At 32.2% G+C, this 22,720-nt stretch overlaps 1 protein-coding gene across 1 annotated transcript in view; it reads left to right on the top strand.

Moving 5' to 3' along the window:
- Positions 1–22,720, top strand: part of ARID2 (AT-rich interaction domain 2) — a 149,034-nt gene that overhangs the window by 2,016 nt on the left and 124,298 nt on the right. The window lies entirely within an intron of this gene.

The following is a 22,720-nucleotide window of genomic DNA, read 5'->3' as shown; positions in this document are numbered from 1 at the left end:
ATTATTACAGGTGACACCCCTCCCCCCATCTTGATAAACATTCTTTTGTGACATTGTTATTGATTGCAGAGGAGCAGAAAGATGATGCTTAGTAAAAGAGTTAAGATAGTTAATGAAACTTTGTATCCCCTGGGAATTCTTTTCTTTGTTTTGGAAACTCCTTTGCCTTTTTAAATTCTGACTTTAAGATTTTAAAAAAATGAAACCTTTTGTGTGGAACCGTGTCACTGAGTAGTTTTTCAGTAGAGTATTTCTATATAGCATAACATAACATGTTGGTGCCTTAATGACCAGGATTGTTTTTAGAATAATTTTTTTTGAATTAGTAAAAAATGCTCAAAATGATTATTATATATTTAGGAAAATTAGGGATACTATAAAAGGAAATACTATGTTTTGGATTTTCTTTCATTCTCCCTACCCCCCACCCCTTTTTGTTTTTACTTTTTTTAAACCAAGTAAGTTTCTTATTCAGTTGGTATGTGATACAATTTAGATGATATATTTTGTGATTTAGCTTTATTTTTTTCTCCCAGGGTTATTTTTATACTGTAATTTATTAGGTCATCTTTTATTTTTAATGTTTACTTACCCATAAAGGGTCCTTAGTTGGTGGTTGTTATTTAAAACTAAAATAATGCTCTTCATATTTATTATTTTTTAATAATGATATTATAGGATGGCCGTTTTTAGATAACGTGGCTTCTGCATCATTTGAGTTTGGCATTTATTGCTCCAAATGCAATATCAAAGTAGATATTCTATGTTATGTCTAGCATTCTGAAATAGGAAATGTAGTCATTGCACAGGTGTACTTTCTATTGGCTATCTTACACTGACTTCAGGCTTGAAGCTAAAGAGTTCACAGAACTTTGTGGTAGTTACTGAGTTACACAGAAATCTAGAAGTCTATGTTATCTATTGTGTGTATGATGGGATGTGTATTAGTGTACATTTTTAAATAAAGAACTAAAACAAGAAGCAAAGTAAAACAAAATTAACCTCCAAAATTGTTGACTTAGTAATGTGATGAGAAGTAGAAAATTTTATATTTATGGTGATATTCACTTGTTCATTATAATATTGAGAGGAATACTGTTAATATGTGTCCTGGTTTTCTGGCAATCAATTTGAACAATTTAGATTTTAGACTGTTTACAATGCACATTTAAAGTTATGTCTGATACTTAATGGATTGATTGATTGATTGATTGATTGAAATTTAATATCCATAAGGTACTATATGATATATATGATTCATGAGATGTGTGTTTTTCTGAAGAATTTACATTTATCCTAACAGCATTTTAGCATAATGAGTTAAATGATTGGACTTCCAATTTTTTACAGGTTACATAAATCTTGTTTATCCAGTTGTGATCTCTGTCCTGGGATCATACCATCCACTAATTATACTTATAGGTGCTATTTCTAACCATATAGTTTCAAGATTGTTTGCAACTTTTTACGTTGTTCTCAGATCAATTTGAGATTTATACTCTTATTAGAAGCTGCTTTTTGAACTGTCTTTAGCTAAACTTGTTTTTCCTCCATATGTCGCTCTCTAGGTTTGTTTTTGTCGAGTTGTAGCTAGGCTACTAGGAAAAAAGTTGAAGCATTTGTTTTGGAAAATAAAGCCATGTGAAGATTTGCATGGCCTCTAAAGAAATACAAAAGAAATATGCTGGTCAAAAATTGGGTACTACCAACCTTGAAAGATTTTTTTTTCCATAGTGGTGTAATATTGCACAGTTAGAGGACATGTATTATGCTGGGTTTTACACCTTTCTCTGAAAAATCTTAACTAGCTGATAGGATGCAAAGCTTTCACAGTAATCCTTTTACTTAACCATAAGAGTACCTCTTCATAGTAAGAAGTCAAGTGACTTTGTAAGTTCCCTGTTTCATGTATCAAATTGAATACCATGGTTTCTGATGAGCAGATAATGTGTTTTATAAATCATAGTTGGAATAATTTTTTAATATGAACTGCTCTTTCAGTTCACCTATTGTAAGACTGTCATTACATGTGTTCTCATTTGCTCTACAAGTTTAATATTTACTGACATTTCTCTGTAATTTTGTTATTAATTGGATGGATGGCCGTTAGCCTACTATTTTATGATACATCTTCATGATACTACAGACATTTAAATAAAGAAGAGCAAACTAGTACTCTGGCCATGTATATATTTTAACATTTTTATGTTTGTTTTGATATAAATATAAACAGTGATTAAATACAGGGACTTGAGTTTAGTGGTTTGCCAAAAGTTAGCTTGCTTGCATCAGGCATACCTTTATTCAGTTGTAGAGTGTCCACAATAGATTTCTCAAAATCTAAAATTGAAAGTGCAGTAGATTATTTGTTTCAATGTTGGCATTTAATTTTTTTAAATGTAAGTGCTTACTGATGATGTGTAAAAGTACTCTATTTAAAAACTGGATGTTAATCATTTATTGATGTCTATATATTTTGTTTCCACTTAGTTCCTTTCTTGTCATGTACATCTCAATATATTCCATAAATGCTTATTATTAGATTATTCTTAAAGTATAAAAGGTATAGTTTCCCACATTTTGTTAATGGAGAAATTAAAATCTAAATGTCTTTAGGGGCATTCATTAATTGAACAAAAAAGTTGTATTCCTGACATGTTTAGTAATGTTTAATCAGTCTGTTATGAATTCAGTTTGTTAGTCACAAATGATTTTAAGAAATTAAAATATAATTGGAAATTACATGTGGTTAAATTTATGCCCTACTGTATCTATACCCAGTGTGTACCTGATTTACTCTGCATTTTTTTGTTGTTCTATTTGGTGCTAAGATTGGGGGACAAGTTGCTACTCTTATTTCTGTTGAGAATTTGAAGTCTTGGTATGAATATGTAAATATTCCGAATACTTGAAGAATTTTGTTTTATCTTACTGATTACAGTACTGCAACTATTGGCAAGGTTAACTCGATGTTTCCATTAGAAAACTTGAATTTTTGGAAAGGAGGTGAAATATCTCAAAAAAATTTATTGTAAAAAATTATATTACTGGTTTTCTTATAATATAAATGATTTTTTTACACGTACGTACTTAATTGTAGAGTTCCACCCACCATAGTGAATTTTCAATTGTATTGTGAATTTATTCTATTTTCCTTGGTAGATAAAGCCCTCCCATAAATTATGTACCAATAGAGTTTACATTTATCAGTTAAATAGAATGGATATACTCCTGTGTTCTGTGGTTAGTGCCCACTATGTAGATCACTTTTTTTTTTTTTTTTTTTTTTTTTAGATCACTTCTTTTAAGAGAAAGCCTTTTATGAATCACTTCAGGTTAAGTGAAAGAATGCTAAAATGCTAAAACTAATAAATACGTAAATAAAATAGTACATTTTTGTGAATTGATAAACAATAAACATTCAAGGAAGGAAAATAATAATATGGAGACTGGAAGAACAACTGTATCTAAATAAATTATTCAAATATGCATTTTAAATTTAATTTTATGAACTGTATCCTTTCATTTTGGAACAATCCTGATTTTGATATCTTCTGGTATTCTGTTACATTTTAAAGGGCATGCAGATTTCTTAAAAGGAGTGAAAAGTGGAGAAAGTTGAAAGACTAATCAGAGCTTACTTTGGTTAGTGGTGTGTCTTAAAAACCATATTTTAAGCAGTTTAAATTTGCTCCAAAGATAGTTAACTGAATATACAAATTTCACTGAGGATTCAGACTCAGAACTCTATTGCCCCAAAATGTTCATGTGCTTTTTTTGCACTTACCTTTCTAAATAGTCTTTTATAATCCTACCTCTACTCTCTTGTAATTCAGTCTTTTCATAGTTGGACATATGTGAAATCAATAACTTGATAGAAAAAGTGTATCTCTTCTGTGAATCTTTTTTATTCCCAAACTGAATGATACTGAAAGTTGGAAAGGAAGGAAATTTTAATTCATTGGAATATAGGTACATTCATCAGTGAACATGTACTCAATACATATTTTTAGGTATTTAGAATTTGTATTACTGTTTGTTGAAGGCTGCTTATTGGGCGTTTTCCAGAGTGGTGTATGTAGTTCCAAGATCTTACTAAAGTTTACTGGTAAAAATGGGGTTTGTCTGAATTAAGAATTAGACATGTGAGGCAGGGTTGGGAGGATTCTCTCTGTCTCTGCTTCTTTGATCTACCACCATGATCATCACCGTACTTTTTGTTATTCAGGATCAATTCAAGTAGAAACCCTCAATTTGTACTGTATGAAATACTCATTTTCCTGAAATGCCAATATGTTTCCTTGAAAAAAGGCCAAATGAATTTCAGCAATATAGCTAAACTCTTGTTACTGTATTACAGTACTTCTTAGAGACTTTATTTTGTTAATGTGTATTGTTGATCTGTAGACAATTTAGAAAAATATTAGTTATTACCCCGCTGCTCCCACCCATATTAAATGGTATTTCCCAAACAGCACCACACATTGCAGAGGTATGGTGTGAAACCCGAATTTTGAGGAATACCTACTGAGTTCTGTGGAGCACAGTTTGGTAAACTCTGAGCTAGAAGATACTAGGATTAAGGAAGAAAATTTTTTAATATGGAAAATAATGAGGGAAGTGAGATGTAATTTTGCATATCTTTATCAATGGCTGTACAAATTTATATTAGTAATACTTGTTAAATAGTTGTTCGAATAGGGGGATGTTAAAATTATCTTATGCTCATTGCCAGGAAAACAAAGGTAAAGAAATATTGCAGTCCAAATAGAAGAAGAAAGTTGAATCTATAAGATAAGCAGTGGCCTTCATTGGTCCGGAATGGGGAAAGCTGCCCTTGCAGATACATAACAGTATTTTTTCTGCTGATTAGGCTATAATGTGACAAAAACCTATATGATCATGATAAAGATTTTTAAGTCTCAGGCAGTGGTTTATATATTAGCGTGATATTCTTTACAACAAAACAGTCTACAGTTAATTTTATTTGATTGGTTACTCTCCCTTTAACTTAAGATTCTTACTTGAACCAGCAGGCCCCAAGAGGCAAGTAACTATTGTTTATATCCCTTGACATTCTAACTAGAGGCTTCTTTTTTAACAGGATATTTGTATTTAAGATTTTGTTTTTCAAATTTGTTTAAACAAGCCTCTCTAAAAAATTGTACAGAATCATTGATCGCATTGTTTTAGAACATTGTATTTTGGAATAGTAATTATTTTGTTGAAATATGATGATAGTCCTGCTAAAAATTTACTTCAGTTCTCCAACTTGAAAAACTGAGAAGTCATGTCATGAATTTTCATGTTAGAGAAAGCTGTTTAGAAGTAGATATTGGTTTAAGGACCAAACTTACTATAGTTAAAAATAGAGATATTATGGTTAAAGATTATCTTCAAATAGTTTATGTCTTGAAATTTTAAGTATAATTTTTATGAAAAGTGAAAGTATTGGCTTTTGAATTTAAAACAAATGTAAATGATATGGTTAGCTCAGTTATCATAGTAGAGCCAAGGAAATAAGCAGGTTGTTTCTCTTTATTCAGAAGTACACAAAGATACATATGTGCTGATTGATAGTAGTATTGGTTACCTATCATAAAATTTATTAATGCATCCACTTAGTAAATAAAATTTGGAGGGGACCTAGAATAGATGGTTTAGAGCAAGTTGTCACTCTCAGTATCATTTAGATTATCTATGAATTTCATTAAGCTTTCCAAGAATTTTGTCATTAAAATAGAATCTAACATATTTTTCTGTTTCAAAACAAAGAAATTTCACTTGTGCTTGGATACTTTTTACATATTCATTATGTTGTAAATTGAAGTTAATTCCTTTCTGCAAGATACATACCCTGTTGCGGAAGTACATTGCAATAGCCTATTGCTGGAACTGAAATCTCTTGGTGATATCTAGGAATAGCCTCCACATTCTGAGTTCTTGGTAAAAAATGATAGATCTATAATTCTATTAATATTTCTAAGTCAGTGTTTGCAGGGTCTGTCCCATCTTATGCAAGAGAATTTTTGGTGGGGCTGACTCTGGTGTTCTGGCTGTTTTATCTCATTAGTGTCTTAACAGTTCTTTTTTCCTTTTCCCATCATGCCATTGATTTATTGAAGTATTAGGGTCATTTGTCCTTTAGAATGTCCCAAATTCTGGATTTGGTTGATCCCTTCCTCCAGTGTCATTAACCTGTTCCTCTATCCCCTGTATTTATTTCCTGAAAACTGATAGTTAGATCTAAAGGTTGATAAACATTCAAGTTTGTTATTTTAGGCATACTTAATAGGTAGTGCTGTGCTCTTCATCAGATCATGAGGTATATAATGTTTAGTTGTCTTAGCGGTGCAAAGATTGATCAATGGTTTTAGGAATTAATAGTCTGAAACTATATTTTTAGAGTGTGCCCCAGGTAATTCTTAAGTACGCTGAAGTTTGAGAACAGCTGATCTATGTATTGTAATGAAACCAATTTAGTTGCTGAGATAACTGGTTTAACTTGGCATCAACATGTTGGCCAGTGCTACATCTAGAACAAAACCTCTAGGTGACATCTGGTCTAAGGCACCTGCTCAAGCTGCACCTGTCATCTCCAAGCAGAGCCGAGACACACCCTATACACTTGTCTCAGAGCCCTAGAGACTACAAGGGCTCCATTTCAGTCAAGGCAAAAAAGGTTAAATGTAACTACTAATTCGAACTTATCCTAACTGTATTTGTATTAGTTGGATTTTAAAAACTTATTTAAAAATAAGTTTTCCTTAATATGTAGGGTGTTTTTTTTTCTATATAGTTCTAATATTCTTCCCAACTGGGATACCACTTGTTTTATTGAATTTATTGAATGTTTATTTTTTCTCTTTGTGAGGATTTTGTTGGTCTGTCCTAGTACTGCTTAGGAGAGTTAACTTATATTGTAAAAGTACCTATAAAAATAACAAGACTAACAATAGCCTGTTTTGTTTATTGCACTTTGTCTTCATTTTTAAACCATTTTCATATATGAGATTTTATTTTTATCATTTCAAATTTCAGAAGTAATTGTTATTATTTAATCTTAGAAAAATAACACTTAGAAAAAAATTCTTTATACTACTCAAACTTTTCTTCTGGAGCATATGGGATAACTTCTTTGAAAAAAAAAAAAAGGTTGTAGGTTATATCCAATTCTCAGTCTTAAGTGTCAGCCATAATTGCCAATTAGGAAAGTATATTTTACAACTTTTCAGGCCACACTTCATCTTTCCTATCCCTTCCCTGGTGATAAATCTGCTTTACATTTTGCAAAGCATTGTCTTACACATAACCGTCCGTTATCCACAGTTGTTAAATATCTTCAGGTATTAGTCCATGTTCTAGGTATGTTTACCTTTTGTTTTTGTCAGTAAATGATTTTACTACATAATGGGACCAAAAGAAATGTTGCTTTTTAGGAAGCATTATTCAGTTAAAGTTGTATAAGAATCTATTGTTTGAATATACATCTTATTGTGAAATATGGAAAGTATCTGTAATTCTTATCTTTCTGAGTTCTTAATGTTATACTTGGTAAATTCTTATAGTGTTAGTCGTCAGTTGCTTTGTGCACAAAGATGATGTTTGTTTTATGATTATAACATGCACATTTTTCATGTTTTTGGATGAAATTTTATTTTGTCCCTCTCCTAGCCCATTGGTTAATTTTAAATAAGTAAAATGTTAAACATACGTGAGGTCAGTGGGAATATTATTTTAAAACAGAACAAGGAAAAGACTAAGTTAGGGCTTTATGCAGAAAAGACCTAACTTGTGGTACTTTAGAGATGAGGCTGAATTTAAATTTGTCAGTAATAATGCCCAGGTTGATCACACTTTCCATAATGGCTTATAGATTAAATGAATTTTCAGTGTACTTGAGCTTAGATCAGACCACTTAGTACTTCATAAACAGTAGTTAGTACCCTAGCAGGCTGTACCTCCAAGTGCACTCACAAGTAATAGGTCAAGAATGCTTAAGTGGTTTGGTATCTTTTTAGTTTACACCATTAAGAAGTCATACTTGTGAATATCTAGTTTTTCCTGGGAGGCTCATGTGCAATGTATTAATTCAATCTAATAGTAAAAAATCTGTTTGAGAGAAATGGTGAAACTTTTTCCCTTGCCATATTTTTTTAATTAAATTATTTTTGCTATGTATATGTGAACTCATTTACACTTAATTGATATAAACTAATTATTATAATTTTGCCACATTTGCTTTATATTTTTATTTTTATGTGATGGTTTGTATATATACACACACATTATTATTATCAGTACTCTTTAATCCTTTGATATCATTGCAGATTAATGCCCTTTACTCCAAAATATAAGTGTATATTACCTAAGAGTAAAATCATTCTCTTATGTGACAATAGTACAGTTATCAAATTCAGAAAGCTTATCATGGATATAATTGTATTGTCTAATATCAGACCTTATTTGAATACTACCAATCATCCTAAAGAGGTCTTTTGTAGGAGTCATACCCACCTCCCCAATCCATGATCTATCTTGTATTACGTATCTATAGTTCTTCAGACTTTCATGATACTACCATTTTTGAACAGTACAGGCCAACTGTGATATAAAATTTGGATTTGTCTGAAGTTTTCTCAGGATTAAGTTTAAGTTCAGTATTTTTGGCAGGAGGTGTGTGATGTCACTTTCTTTGTTCCATTACTGTTCATGTTATCTTTGGTTAAGGTGGCGTCCTCCTGGTTTCTTCACTGTGAAGTTCCATTTTTTTCTTGTAATTAATAAGTAACCTGTGAGGACATACTTTGAGACCTTGTAAATATCTTGCTTATCATCATTTACCCAATAGTTTTAACATCCATTGATGATTCTTGCCTAAATCAGTTATTTTGGAGGATATATGATGTTTATTTTCTACTATTCTTTATACACAATATATATTTATTGACAATCTGATAAGAAAAATATTTTCATTCTTATTTATTTATTAGATTTTTATTTTGTACAATGGGTTAAAACCTATTATGCTATACATTTTGCTGCTTAAATTTGGCCAGTAGAAGCCCTTTCAGACTGGCTCCTGTGTCTTTTTAACATGATCCCATTATTTTTGAGTTCTTCCCTTGCTTTTTCAGACAATCAAGATTAAGATCTTACAGGGTCAACCTGTGTTTTGCTTATCCAGCTCTAGCCTCATCTGTTTCTCCAAGAAGTCCTAATTCCTTTTAGTGTAGAATGGTATATAGGAACCAAGATCTGAGTGGTGGGTGTCCTCATTGTTATTGGGTTATCTTTTCTTTCAGACCCTTTCAGAGGACAGAGCTAGGAAGTTTCTTTTAAATATAAATAAACATACTTTGAAAATCATAAGGCTGTACTGATAGCCCTAATTATTAGTCCACACAAGTTTCTTATTGCCTTCTTCCATTCCATGTATCTCTCTTCATCTGCATTGAGAATCCTAGTTCCCAGCATCAGTATATTAACTCATCTTGTCAGTTCTGTAACACATGGAGAATACTTGCAGAATTTTACCCCCATACGACTGTGTTTCCCCGAAAATGATACCTAGCTGGACAGTCAGCTCTAATGCGTCTTTTGGAGCAAAAATTAATATAATACCCGGTATTTATATTTATTATATTATATTATACCCGGTCTTATATTATAGTAAAATAAGACCAGGTCTTATATTAATTTTTGCTCTGAAAGACACATTAGAGCTGATTGTCCGGCTAGGTCTTATTTTCAGGGAAACACGGTACTACAAACAACAAACCTGCCAAGTAGAGTTAAAGATTTGTTTGCAGTTCTTTTTGTGTTCATACTGAAGCTATAACATCAGTAAAGTACTGTGTTAAAAAATTCACAGTGATTGGATTCCTTTTTTTTCTGGCTATTGTTATTTATGTAAAATATAGTCAAATTCATATTTTTTCCATCTGTATTCAATTTTGTGTTTTCTCCCCATTCTATTCCTTTAATTTTATTTGTGAATATGTAAAACATTTAACATGTTTCTAAAATTAAAATTTAAGTGACGATATACTTGGGAGGTTACCCTCTTCCCTTTCCTGTCTCTCCTACACCATTCCCCTCCATGCTCTGTTGCTAACCAATATCATTAGTTTTTGGTTATCGTTCCTGTGTTTCTTTTTGCAAAAATAAGGAAATACATATATGTATTCTTCCCTTCTTAAGAACACTACTTTTTTTTTTGTATTTTTCCTTTTCACTTGAATATTACTTTAAATAAATCCATAAAGTCCCATTCTTTTTTTTTTTTTACAGCTGCATAGTATTCCGTTGTGTGGATCTATCCTAGTTTATTCAACCGCTACCCTGTATGATGGCATTTAGGTTGTTGCCAGTATTCTTTTTTTTTTTAATTCTGTTTCTTGTTTTTTCGTGTGTGAGTGTGTGTGTGTGTGTGTGTGTTCTCCAATATTCTAATAGCAAATAATGCCATATGAGTAATCTTTTGGAAATCTAGTAACCTCATGCAAACCTATTTTCAGATTTTGGAAATGTATCATCAGAGTAAGGGATTGATGCAGTAATCAAAGAATAGTTTTATTAAATATTGTGAAATTCCCTTTGTAGGAGAAAACTATTTTCTGTTCCCACAAGCAGAATATGAAAGTGCCTGTTTCCCACAGCTTTGTCGTATGTTGTCAAGCTTTTTAAATTTTACCAATCTTGAGGGTTAAGAAATGGTATATCACTATATTTTGTGCCTTTATATATATCAATACTTGTTTTAATATTGGGTCGTGCTACTCCCATCATCTCATAGTTCTTTTTTTATGAAGTTTTCTTAGGTATTTTTTAATGTTTGTTTTTCTATATTACTTTAATGTCAGTTTGTTCTAGTTCCAGAAGAAATTTTGTGGGGTGTTTTTTCTTATGGGTATCACACTAAATTTATAAATTACCTTAGGAGAATTGACATCATTATGATACTGAGTTGACCTATCCAAGAACAATGAAAGTCTTTCTATTTAAATCTTTTTTTTTTATTTAAATCTTTTTGTGTCATTCTAATCTAAAATTTTACTTTTACAGATTTTGAACATTTCTTCTTTATTCTTAAGTATATTATCATTTTTGTTGAGATTGTAACTGTGGTTTTCTCTTTCATTATATCTTCCAGTTGGTTATCATTTGTTTGTATGAAAGATTGATTTTATATATTGTAATCTGCCTTACTAATTGTTTTACTGTTTGTATTAGTTTTATTATAGATTTAAAAAAACTTTAGACGTACTAGCATGTCATCTGCAAATAAGGATAATTTTATTTCTTTTCTAAATTTTGTGCCTTTAATTATTTTCTTTTGTCTAATTGTATTGGCCACTGTTTAATAGTTGGGAAGATGAGGGCATCATTACCTTGCCTTGATGCTGAACTTACTTTGATGTTTCTAGCATTTCCTTTCCATTGAATGAGATACTGCCTGCTATGTGTTCTTGATACAGTCTTAATTCTATATATTACATTAATATAGTATTTCTATATCTATTTATTGAATGAATAATACTGTTGGTCTTAGAAATCAGATTTAGTGATATTTTTCATGTTTTATCTACTAGCGTTTGGTTTTAATTTTTAAAATCTTTATTTCTTTATCTGTATTCAAGAAGGGAGCTAATACTGAATATTAAATTTTAAAATCCCATTTTGTGGCTTATATTTGAATGTGAATATTTCTCACATTCCAGGATTTTTAACATATAAATAAAAACCAGCTAAAATGCTAAATGATAACTTTGGAGGAAAATTGTCTTTCCTGTTCTATATATCCATTAAGCAGTCTTTACTATTTCATTTTTTGCTGGCCATTGCATCACTTGTTATACAAAAACAAGGCAATAATTTAGTTTTTTGCTTGATTTTTATATTAAGACTTGTATAAACTGTGGTTTGATAATTGATTTTTATATTCTTAAGATGAATAGTAATTGTTTTAATTTAAAAGTCTTTATAGGTTGTCCACCTTGTGAAAATGAAAAGCAAATTTATACTTTAGTTACAATCAGAAATCTTACATGGTTGTTTGGGTGAATGCATTCAAATCCCTTACCACCAAATTAAATGTGTTTTTACATTGTATATTTGATCTTCAGAATTAGATTTAATTTGGATATTGAAGTCTTGCTAGTTTTAAGAGTTGCTTAGAATATCTGCCCTTTATTATCTCTGTATTTATAAACTTTATAAACTGTGGTGGTTAGCTTAAGTGTGTGTGTGCGCACATGCACACGCATGTATACGTGCATACAGCACCATTAGCTTTAAACAGATTGCTTGGTAATTTCTTGGTCAGTTCCTGGGCATACCAAATCTTATCTTAACACATTTAAAGGGCTAAATTGAGGTAGACATTAGTATTATATGCAAATGTAATGTTTTATAGAGGCCTAGTAGTAGAGCTTACTGAACCTAAAACTTAGATTACTAAGATAGGAGCAAGAAGTATGTAGTTCATAAGAATTGGATATGGCTACGGAATCTATCAACTCATAGCATCACCATTCTTAGAACTAGAAGGGATTTTAAGAAGGTGGTCTATAGAGCCTCATGCTTTCTGGTAGGCTACAAAATAGGGATATTTTTTCTGGTAGGCCTGCATAAGGATAATTGACTTGCCCTAGGTCACGATTACTGAATGATGGGAGGGGAAAGTAGAAGCCAATTCAGAGCTGCCTTTATTACTCTAGCCTCTCTATTCTGATTTTAAAAGGATAAATGTAGAAGATTGTCAGATTTCTTTGCTACTATAAAACATGACCTTTGCTTTTACGTTAAGACGATTCTACTGACATATAAGGTGTGATCAAACAATACGGTGAATGTCAAAATTTTTAAAAATTTATTATAGTAAAAAACACATTGCCATTAATCCTCCTCAAAATACTCTCCCTCGTTTTGAACACACTTATCCCATCGTTCTTGCCACTTTCTGAAGCAGTTCTGCAAGTCCTCTTTCATGAGTACCGTAAGTTGTGCTGTTGTGGCTGTCTCGATGTCCTGAATCATTTTGACTCTGGGGAAGAGCCAGAAGTTGCATGGTGCCAGATCAGGAGAGTAAAGTGGATGAGGACCCATCGTCATGTTTTTATTTGACAGAAATTGCCGTATACCAGAGCAATGTGTGACATGGAGCATTGTCATGATAGGATGATTTATAGCACACTTTAAAACACACCTTCTCTCAACCATAACTCACACCCAACTGACTGCACCGAACAAGTTGAAACGTGTCACACACTGTTACTAAGCTTCCACGCGCTGCTTCCCCTATTGAAGATCCCTGCCTTTCCGTTGGATGGCACTCGGCAGCAGCATTCACCATATTTTGTGATCACAATGGAAAAGTCCCATGTCATAAATTGCTTCTGGTATGGCAATTTCTGTCAAGTAAAAACACTACAGTGTTTTGTCATCCACCTTATTCACCAGATCTGGCACCCTGTGACTCCTGGCTCTTCCCCAAAGTCAAAATGATTCAGGACATCTAGGCAGCCACAACAGTGTAACTAAAGACACTCACGAAAGAGGACTTCCAGAACTGCTTCAGAAAGTGGCAAGAACGATGGGATAAGTGTGTTGGAAGCCAGGGGGAGTATTTTGAGGAGGCTTAATGGCAATGTGTCTTTCACTGTAATAAATTTTTAAAATTTAATCATTCACTGTATTTTTTTATCACACCTAGTATACCATCTGTGAGGAACAGGTATTAAATTGTTGGCCAGTAGAGGTGATAAATGTCTTTGATTTATCCTTCGTATCTGACAGTCTTACTGTTTTCCCCTTTCTGTCCAAAGGATTGTGTTTCTAAGACAGGTGAGTATTACTTGAGAGCCTGTAGCAAAGCATAATAATTAGTGGGAAAAAATCTCTTTTTACTTCAGATATTACTTATTTTAAATACTTTGCTAGGAAAAACTTAAACTTGCATAATTGGTAAAGCTGACCACTAATGTGTGTGTATTTGTGTGTGTGTGTTTTAATAACCAGGAATGCTAATTTAAGGTTTTCAGTCTAGTACATTATGTTTTAGATGGAGACCTCTACTGGAAGTATGAAGCAATAGATGGATTCTATTATGCATTATAAAATAGTCGAACAAATGGATGGTAGGGAGATGTATTTTTAAAATAGTGAATGTAAAGTATCCTAGAGTCCTTTTAAAAGTATTTTATTATACTTTATAGTGTACTTTTGGTTTATGACATCATAAGTTTTTTAAAAAGCAGAATACTAAGTTTATATTTTGAGGGTGTTTTTTTAACTGTTTATTATATTTGCCATGTGCCAAGCAGTATACTAAATGGTTTACAATAACTTACTTCTTCACACTTCCCTATATCATAGGTACTGTTATTATTATTCTGATGTTATAGAAAACAGGACAAAGAGATTTAAAAATCTTGCCCAAAGTCACACAGTAAGTTCAGGAGCTAGTATTTTAACCTGGGCCACGTAGCTCGAGAAAAGACGTGCTATATTGTCTTCCCCAAAGTGCAAATGATTACAAATTTATTTCAAAAAGTACATGAAGACAGGACTTGAAGGGAATAAGCAAAATATGAAAATTAGTAAGGTAGTTGTGAATTGTGACTTTTTATTTAAAAAAATTCTTTAACATATCTTTTTACAATAAAACTTGTGTACTGCAGTATAGTTTATGGTGTAGTTTATTTCTACAAATATTCATTTTTGTTGGATTTTTACAACTCTACAAGATAGGTATTATCCTATCTTATAGATAAGAGAAAGCCTTTAAGTACTTTGCTAGTAAGTAGTGGTGCCAGGAATAGTTTAGGTTTGTGAATTATAATTCACTGGTCTTATTACCAAAATCTTGGGTCAAGGACTTTGTCTTTTAAACATTTAAGTATCTCTTACAGCCCATAATTCAACATTTGATACATTATAGTTGACCTGAATCAGATCCCCTGACACTGGGGAGGTGTTTATGAACTCAGGTGGGTATGGTGGGCCTCACAGCAAACGAAAAATCTAGTTTGGGAAATTGTGAAAAAAAATTGAAAAATTCTAAAATATAGTTAGTAGTATAGCATTACATTTATCTGGTCCTAAGCTTAACCTTTTCTTATGTGGTTTTACGAAATAAGCACCAAGGGTCAATTTTAATTGTAGAATATAAATGAACATTGTGGTAAATGTGCCATTTTGTGCAATTTTATATAGCACTTAAAAATAACCTTTTTAGGTAAAATAGACACTAATGTTTCCCCATCTCTCCTTACAAGCTATATCAGAATAGAATCTGTGTAAGGTAAGAGTTGACCCATAGTAATATTGATTTTGTTTGAAACTAGGATGTGAGGATATAAGGATTTTGCAAAGTAACCACGATTTCTGAAAAAAATGGATACTGGGAATGATGTGATAACTCAATGGCATTTTGAATTTTGGCAGTCAGAAATCTTCATTATCATCACAACAATAGCTAATGTTTATTGAACATTTACTATTTGCCAGGTATTGTGCTCAGCCTGCCTTATTCTAATCCTCAAAACTATCCTGTAAGATTGATGCCATCATCATCATTTTATAGAGGAGGCAACTAAGATTTAGAGAGTTCAAGTCACTTGTACAAGGTCACTGTACTACAGAGTGGTGGGTCTGGAATTTAATCCAGGTCTTCTGCCTCCAGAGACCAAACTGGAAACCATTATATGCAGAATATGCTCTTTATTCATTCATTCATTCAGTGAATAATGAATGATCATTTTTCATTTGCCAGACACTATGATATGCACTGGACCTACATGAGTAATAAAAACAGAGAAAATATTTTACCCTTTGGATCTAGGGAAAGGGGGCAGAAAAAAAAAGTAAACGATGTATCAGATAATAATAAGTGCAAGGAGAAAAATAAAGCAGATAAAGGACATAGTTTTCTAATGGGAGAGTGTTCTATCTTTAGATAGAGTGGACTGGAAAAGTCTTTCTAAAGTGGTGACATTTGAATAAAGACCCCAAGGAGATGAAGGAGCAAACCAGGTAGATAAGAGTGAACAAACAGCAATGGAGCATACTTGGTATGTTCAAGAAACAGTAGGGAGGCCATAGTGGCTAGAGTTAGTGAGCAAAGAGGAGAGAAGCTGGAGAAGATTAGAATTAGATATAAGAGAGCTGTAGCAAATCTTGGTAGGGCCTTTGTAAGGTCTTTGCCTTTTACTGAAGCCATTGGAGGATTTTGAGCAGTGAAGTGCCATTATCTGCACCTCTGGGTGTTTTGTTATAAATAGATGAAGTTGTGTGAGGGAGAAGGATCAAGGGCAGAAGCACAGGAGCATGTTAGAGGCCTAATAAACCAGCCCAGGTGAAAATAATACGATGGTGGTTTGTCCTAAAGAGGTTTATGGTCAGTAAGTGTTGGTATACTTAGTTAATAATGTACTCTGAACTCCAGCCATGCTTATCTATTTATAGTTCTCCAAACATTCCAAGTTTTTCTTGCCTCTCGGCCTTTGCATATGCTGTTTTCTCTGCCTGGAATTCCTTTCCCTTTTTTGCCTGATATGCTGCTACCCATCTTTGAAACTTAACATAAATGTAACCTTTTCCAAAAAGGAAAATTCATATCTACCCAAATAGCTTGAAGTGATCCTTTTTTATGATCCCACTTTCTCCCCGCTCTGTTGTATACCCTCCTGTAAAGACTTTTTTTTGTGTCTGTCTCCCTTTATTGCACTGTGAGCCCAAGGAAGTAGGGACTTAGTTTTATGTATCTTTGTAGCCCCATCCTCATAACACAGTGCTTATTTGTGCGTGCAAAGGAATCAATGAATGAATGCTGGAAAGTGTCACTGAAAAGAAAAAGAGAAGGCAACCACTGGTTTGAGGGTGGAAAGGAGTTTATGGAAGAGGCTTTGAGCTTGGCCTCTTCCATAAATTCATCCAAAGACTGGTTGGATTCAGATAGAAAAAAGAGGAGATGGAGGAAGTCTTTTTAGGTACAAGGAAAAGGGGAAATGAGGGTATGTCTAGTGTGTTTTGTTTGTGTAAATGAACCCTGCTGCATGTGATTGGTGGAGGGTAAGATGGGACCAAAGATGGGACCAAAGATCTGTATCCGATTGTGAAGGATTTTGAAAATCAGGTCAAAGTGTTTGAGCTTTATTATTTTATACATAGTGAGGATGTAAAGTTTGTTATGTTTGTTTTTTAGCAAAACAATTTCTTGATGAAAATGATGTTGGGGAAACATTAATGTTACATTTGTAAGATTTGTACATTTGTGTGGGATAGATTTGAGATACGGGAAAGTAGTGGCAGGAAATGGCAAACATCTATCTGCCTGGTTTATTCAGAAAATGGGATATTATTTTTATTGAATATTCAGGTAAAAGTGAATTCTGTTTTTGCATTTTCAGTTGGGGTATAATTAACTTTAGTTTCAGGTGTACAATATATGATTAGATATTTGTATATATTGCAAAATTATCACCACAATAAGTCCAATTAACATCTGTCACCATACATATTTAACGTTTTTCTTATGATGAGAACTTTCAAAATCCACTCGCCTACCTACTTTCATATATGCAGTAAAGTGTTAACTACTCACCATGCTATACATTACATCCCCATGACTTATTCATTTTATAACTGGAAATTTGTATCTTGACCCCCTTCACACATTTAGCCCAACACCTCTTATCCCACCTCAGACACCACCAATCTGTTTTCTATATCCATGAGCTGGTTTTCTTTTTTTTTAGATTCCTTATATGAGTGACATCATATGATATATATTCTTTTCTGTCATTTCACTTAGCATAATGCCCTCAAGATCCATGTATGTTATCTCAAATGGAAAGATTTCATTTTTTTTATGGCTGAATAATATTCGTGTGTGAGTGTGTGTGTGTGTGTGTGTGTGTGTGTGTCTTTTTTTAATCCATTCATGCACTAATGGACATTTGGGTTATAACCAAGTCTTGGCTATTGTGAATAATGCTTCAATGAACAAGGGGTGCATATATGTCTTTTTAAACTAGTGTTTTTGTTTTCTTTGGAAAACGTTATGTCTTAAAAACTAATAGACAAGGAAGTCATTCAGAAAGAACTTCAGAATCTTGTAGTATCTTTAGAGTTATTGTTATAAATACCAATTTTCTTTGGATTGTCATTTCACAGAACAGCAGGTTAATAGAGAATTCTAGTTGCTGGCAAATTTGATATATCAACTGTTGCTGTACTTTATTTCAGTGTAGGTCCACCATCATTAATTTATAGTCATGTAAAAATTTGCATTATATGTATATTAATAATTTATTTTATCTTTCTCTACACTGGAAGGAACTTTTTACAACTTCATCTCTCACTTCACTTTTTTTTTTCTTAAGCTCTGGAACTCAGCATTTCTGTTTATTAGCTCAAATAATTTAGCATCCTTTTTCTTTCTATTTTTCTAAAACCATGTCAGATAGTGTCTAGTGGGGATAAGTGGGATATATACACATGAGAAAAACAGTCTGAACTGAAGACATGTACATGTTTGATATGTAGAGTAGATCAAATATTAGTTCTTTAGAATATGTTTACTAATCTTGGGTATACTTGGACACCCATTTATTTGATTAGTATGTGTATTAAGAAAAAAGGATTATTTTACAAAGCTTGCTTGGGAATGAGAATGGTTTAGAGGGATATACTAAAATTCTTCTGAAAAGGCTTTGCCATTACTTGGAATCTTATTTTGATACTAAATTGATTTAATTTGGTTTGGACATTTTTGTATTTTCTCCATATACAAGTGATTTTTAAATAGTGATCACAAAGGTTAGGGCTAGTAAATATTGTCTCCATCCTAACTCATCTTAATATATGAAGAAATATGCAACTGACTACAAAGTAAAGACAGGTATTCCCAAATGATGGTGATCCAGCATTTAGAATGGAGTTAATTTTTCCTAAGCTTCCTTATCTGTAACATCCAAAGCATGGGTTTACTTTTGCCTCTAAGAGCAGAGGAAGTTATAACATGGACAAAATATGGAGCTCCTTCCATGTATCCAGAGGAAATTCAGGAATATTTCCCTTGCTGCTGAGCAGGGAGGATTTAGCCTTCCAAACTACAGCCTGAATTAAGGAGAAAATAACCATTCCATTCCCTTATTCTGCATTATAACTAGGAAAAGAAGTTTAAACTCCTAAAGAACCACCAAGTCCCCTTTCATTGCACAATTTGGGATGATTGGCTAAGGACTGGTTTCCTTCACAAAGATCCTTAGGCCAGCATTCTCAAACTGTTAATTAGGTGGGCTGTAGAAAAAAGTGTTCTGACTTGAATATAATTTGAAAATTTTGTTATAAGAGTTAAACATGGTTCTTTTCTGCAACACTTCTCAAAACTAACATGCTTATAATGTGTGCTGTGACTGTCCATCGACTTTTCCAAACACATGTGAGCACATATTATTCCATCCTTTCCCATTTTTGGCCTCACAGTTCCCAGTATGCGTGTCACTCACATGGTTCCTGTGAACAGTTTAGGAAATGCTGCTGTCAGCAAAAAAACTTTCTAGATAAAATACAAACAGCTGGGATAGTCTTGAAAAATGTTTAGCTTACTGACTTAGATGTGAAAGCGCATTGCCCTTGGAGTTCTGGGATGCCTGGGAAACATAATTGATCATAGACAGCTTGGTTGAAACAGAGAGAAGCCAAATTTTAATGGCTTTGATTTAAGATACAGTTACTATGTTAAAACAGCATACGGGTGCCTTGAGGAATCTTTTGAAGTCCGAAGGTTATGAACCCTGGTAAGTGAATCAACAAATATTTAGTATGGAGAGTTGTTAGGATTAGGCTTTAACACTTTGTTGCAAATTCTCCCTGCTAGTATTGTCATCTGAACACAATTTGAGAAAGCAATGCAATTAGACCTGTTGTTGGATTATCTTATATTCTTGAACTTGAAGAATAGCCAGGGTGGTTCCTTCAATTAACCATTAGTAAGGACATCCAATGAAAAATATATTTGCTCTGCAATATTTTTCTAATATAATCTTTTAAGTGAATATGAAAAGATCACAATAATGAATTGTCATTTATCAATTCCTTATGAATAACTATTTCCATTGACAAAGTGATCCCTCAAGATACAAGTTTTATTTCTCTGGAATCTAAATAAGCAGAAAGCTTACACTGTATCTTGACATAAAACATTTTCTTTCTTGAAAAAAAATGTAAAAGGTAAATACATAATTGGGAAAATACTAGGAAATTGTTAATATGGAAAACAAACATTGAGGACATTTCATTAAGTCAGGGTAGATTTTTAGACTTTCTAATACTCTGTAAGATAACAATTTATATTCCAAATTGTATTAGCATACTGGTTTCATTGTTTTCATAAACATTAAAATAACAGTGGCTTACACATGACATAAGGTTGTTTCTCTCTCATGTAACAGTGCAAACACAAGTAGTCCAGACTGATAATGTAGCCGTAAAGGAGCCCTTCAGCCTGTTTACTGTCCTGTACATATGGCTTTCCGTCTTATGGTGCCATATGTAGATGGCTGCTCTAGTACTTGCCACCACATCCTCATTCTAGCCAACAGGATAGAGTAAAAACAGCAAAGAGGAACTCATTTTGTCTTAAGGGCATTTGTCTCTTTCATTCACATAGCATTGGTCAAAACCTTGTCACACAAGAAGGGATGGGGGATGCAGTCTTTGAGCTTTTACAAAACATTCATAAAACTGATCATGTAACAAGTCATAAAGGACATATCATACATTCCCCCAAAAGTCACATACAGATATGTCTTGCAGAAACTTCTGTTGTGATAAAAAAATTCACATACACCACACACATATATACATTTATACATTATATGTGATATATAGAGAGTGTGAATATAGGTATGTGTAGACAGTAGTCTTTATTATTCTAAGATACTTTTCTAGATGCTGTCTGAGTTATCACAAAAAAGAATAGATTGTGTTTGGTAGAACTTTAGTATATTGTGTTCTAATTCTTTGTAAATAAGTAACCTGTGTATTTAGGAAATTAGTTTCAAATTATAGTTTTGAAATTATAAAAATAATTGTGCACACATCTTATTTAAATGGAGGGAAATGAACCTATTCAGATAAATACATTAATTTTTATAGTCTCCATGACATTTTGTGTGTAAACACATGAATATGAATAACAATTCCTTTTAATATAATAATTTTTATGCTGAATTCCAACTAAAACAAATTTAGAAAACTACATTTTATAATTAAACTTTACATTTGTGAAGTTTTATAGTTTAACAGGTACTTTTTCATGTGCATGGTATTATTTGATAGTAAACTGGTACTAGAGCTTGTTTTTAATTATTCTTATTTTCTGACAAATTTTTTCAAATGTTTAAGTTTCTTTTTAAGTCTTAGCTGTATTCACATATTTTGACATGTGTTTTGTTTTCCTGTCATCCAGCTCTAAGTATTATACTTAAAATTTCTTCTTTGATCCACAGATTAATTTCCAGATAAGAGAGTTTTAAAGTTCTCTTTTGGTTATCTTATTTGATTTTAACTTTATTGGCTTGTACTTTGTGAACACAGTATTTTGTTGATTTGGAAGGTTTATGTATCAGGTTTTCTTTTGTGGCCTATTATATGATCGATTTTTATGAAGTTTCTGTAGAAGCTCAAAGAAAATATATTCTATGTTGTAATGTCATATATGTCACATGTCATCAGGCTTTCAAATTAGTATTTTTAAATCTTTCAAATCTGTGCTCTTTTTTTATTGCTTCATAATTTTTCAAGCATGTTAAAACCTACAGTTAGGATTGTCTATTTATTCTGTACCCAAGTTTTCATTTGTTGTTTTATGTATGTTGAGGCTGTACATGTAAATATATAAGTATATATTTTTATGTTTATGTATTCATACTCATTTTCTCTTTTTACCACTATCTAATATTCCTGTTTGTCTCTTATTGTCCCAACCCGCTCTTGAATTTTTATTCTTTTGATATTAATGGCAGCTTTCTTTTGGTTCATATTTTTCAGGTACTTTTTTTAATCCCTTTATTTTCCGTTTAATTGAATCTTGGTTTTACATTGAATCTAAGAATATATCTTCTGAATTTAATGTATTTATATTTAATGTGATTATTGTTATGTTGAGCTTAGCTCTGCCATTTTATATTGTATCTTTTTCAGTGTCTAAATTTAATCTCTGTGGCCTTTTTCCTTTCTACCCAGGAAATTTCAAGAACCTTAGCATACTTACTCTCTCCCTTTGCTACCGCTATTTTGTTGGAATAGGGTCATGTGATGTTTTCATTATTCTTATTAATATACTTTTTTAAAAAGATAAATCTTCAGAAATTTTCCCCTTACTTTCCGTATTTTGTTTTCTTCTGGATTCATTTCTCACGAAATTACATTCTTCAAAATTTTTTTCAAAAGTCTTTTTGTGGTAAACTTTGAGATATTGTATGCCTAGAATACTTCTATTTACCACTCACATTTAAGTAATAATTTCCTTGATATAAAATTCTAAGTATAGGTTTCTTCCCTTAATATTTTGAGGATAAAATTTCATTGTCCTTTGTTGCCCTGGTGATGTTCTTGAGAAGGCTATCAATTTGATCTTGTTTTGTGCGTGATCTCCCCTCTTTACGCTCTTACTGGAAGCTTTTAATTTTTATTTATTTATTTATTT

The sequence above is a fragment of the Rhinolophus sinicus genome, linkage group LG02 (assembly GCF_036562045.2).
Source record: "Rhinolophus sinicus isolate RSC01 linkage group LG02, ASM3656204v1, whole genome shotgun sequence".
Lineage (NCBI taxonomy): Eukaryota > Metazoa > Chordata > Mammalia > Chiroptera > Rhinolophidae > Rhinolophus > Rhinolophus sinicus.
The sequence above is the reverse complement of the archived record's forward strand: the minus strand, read 5'-3'. Positions and strand labels throughout refer to the sequence as shown.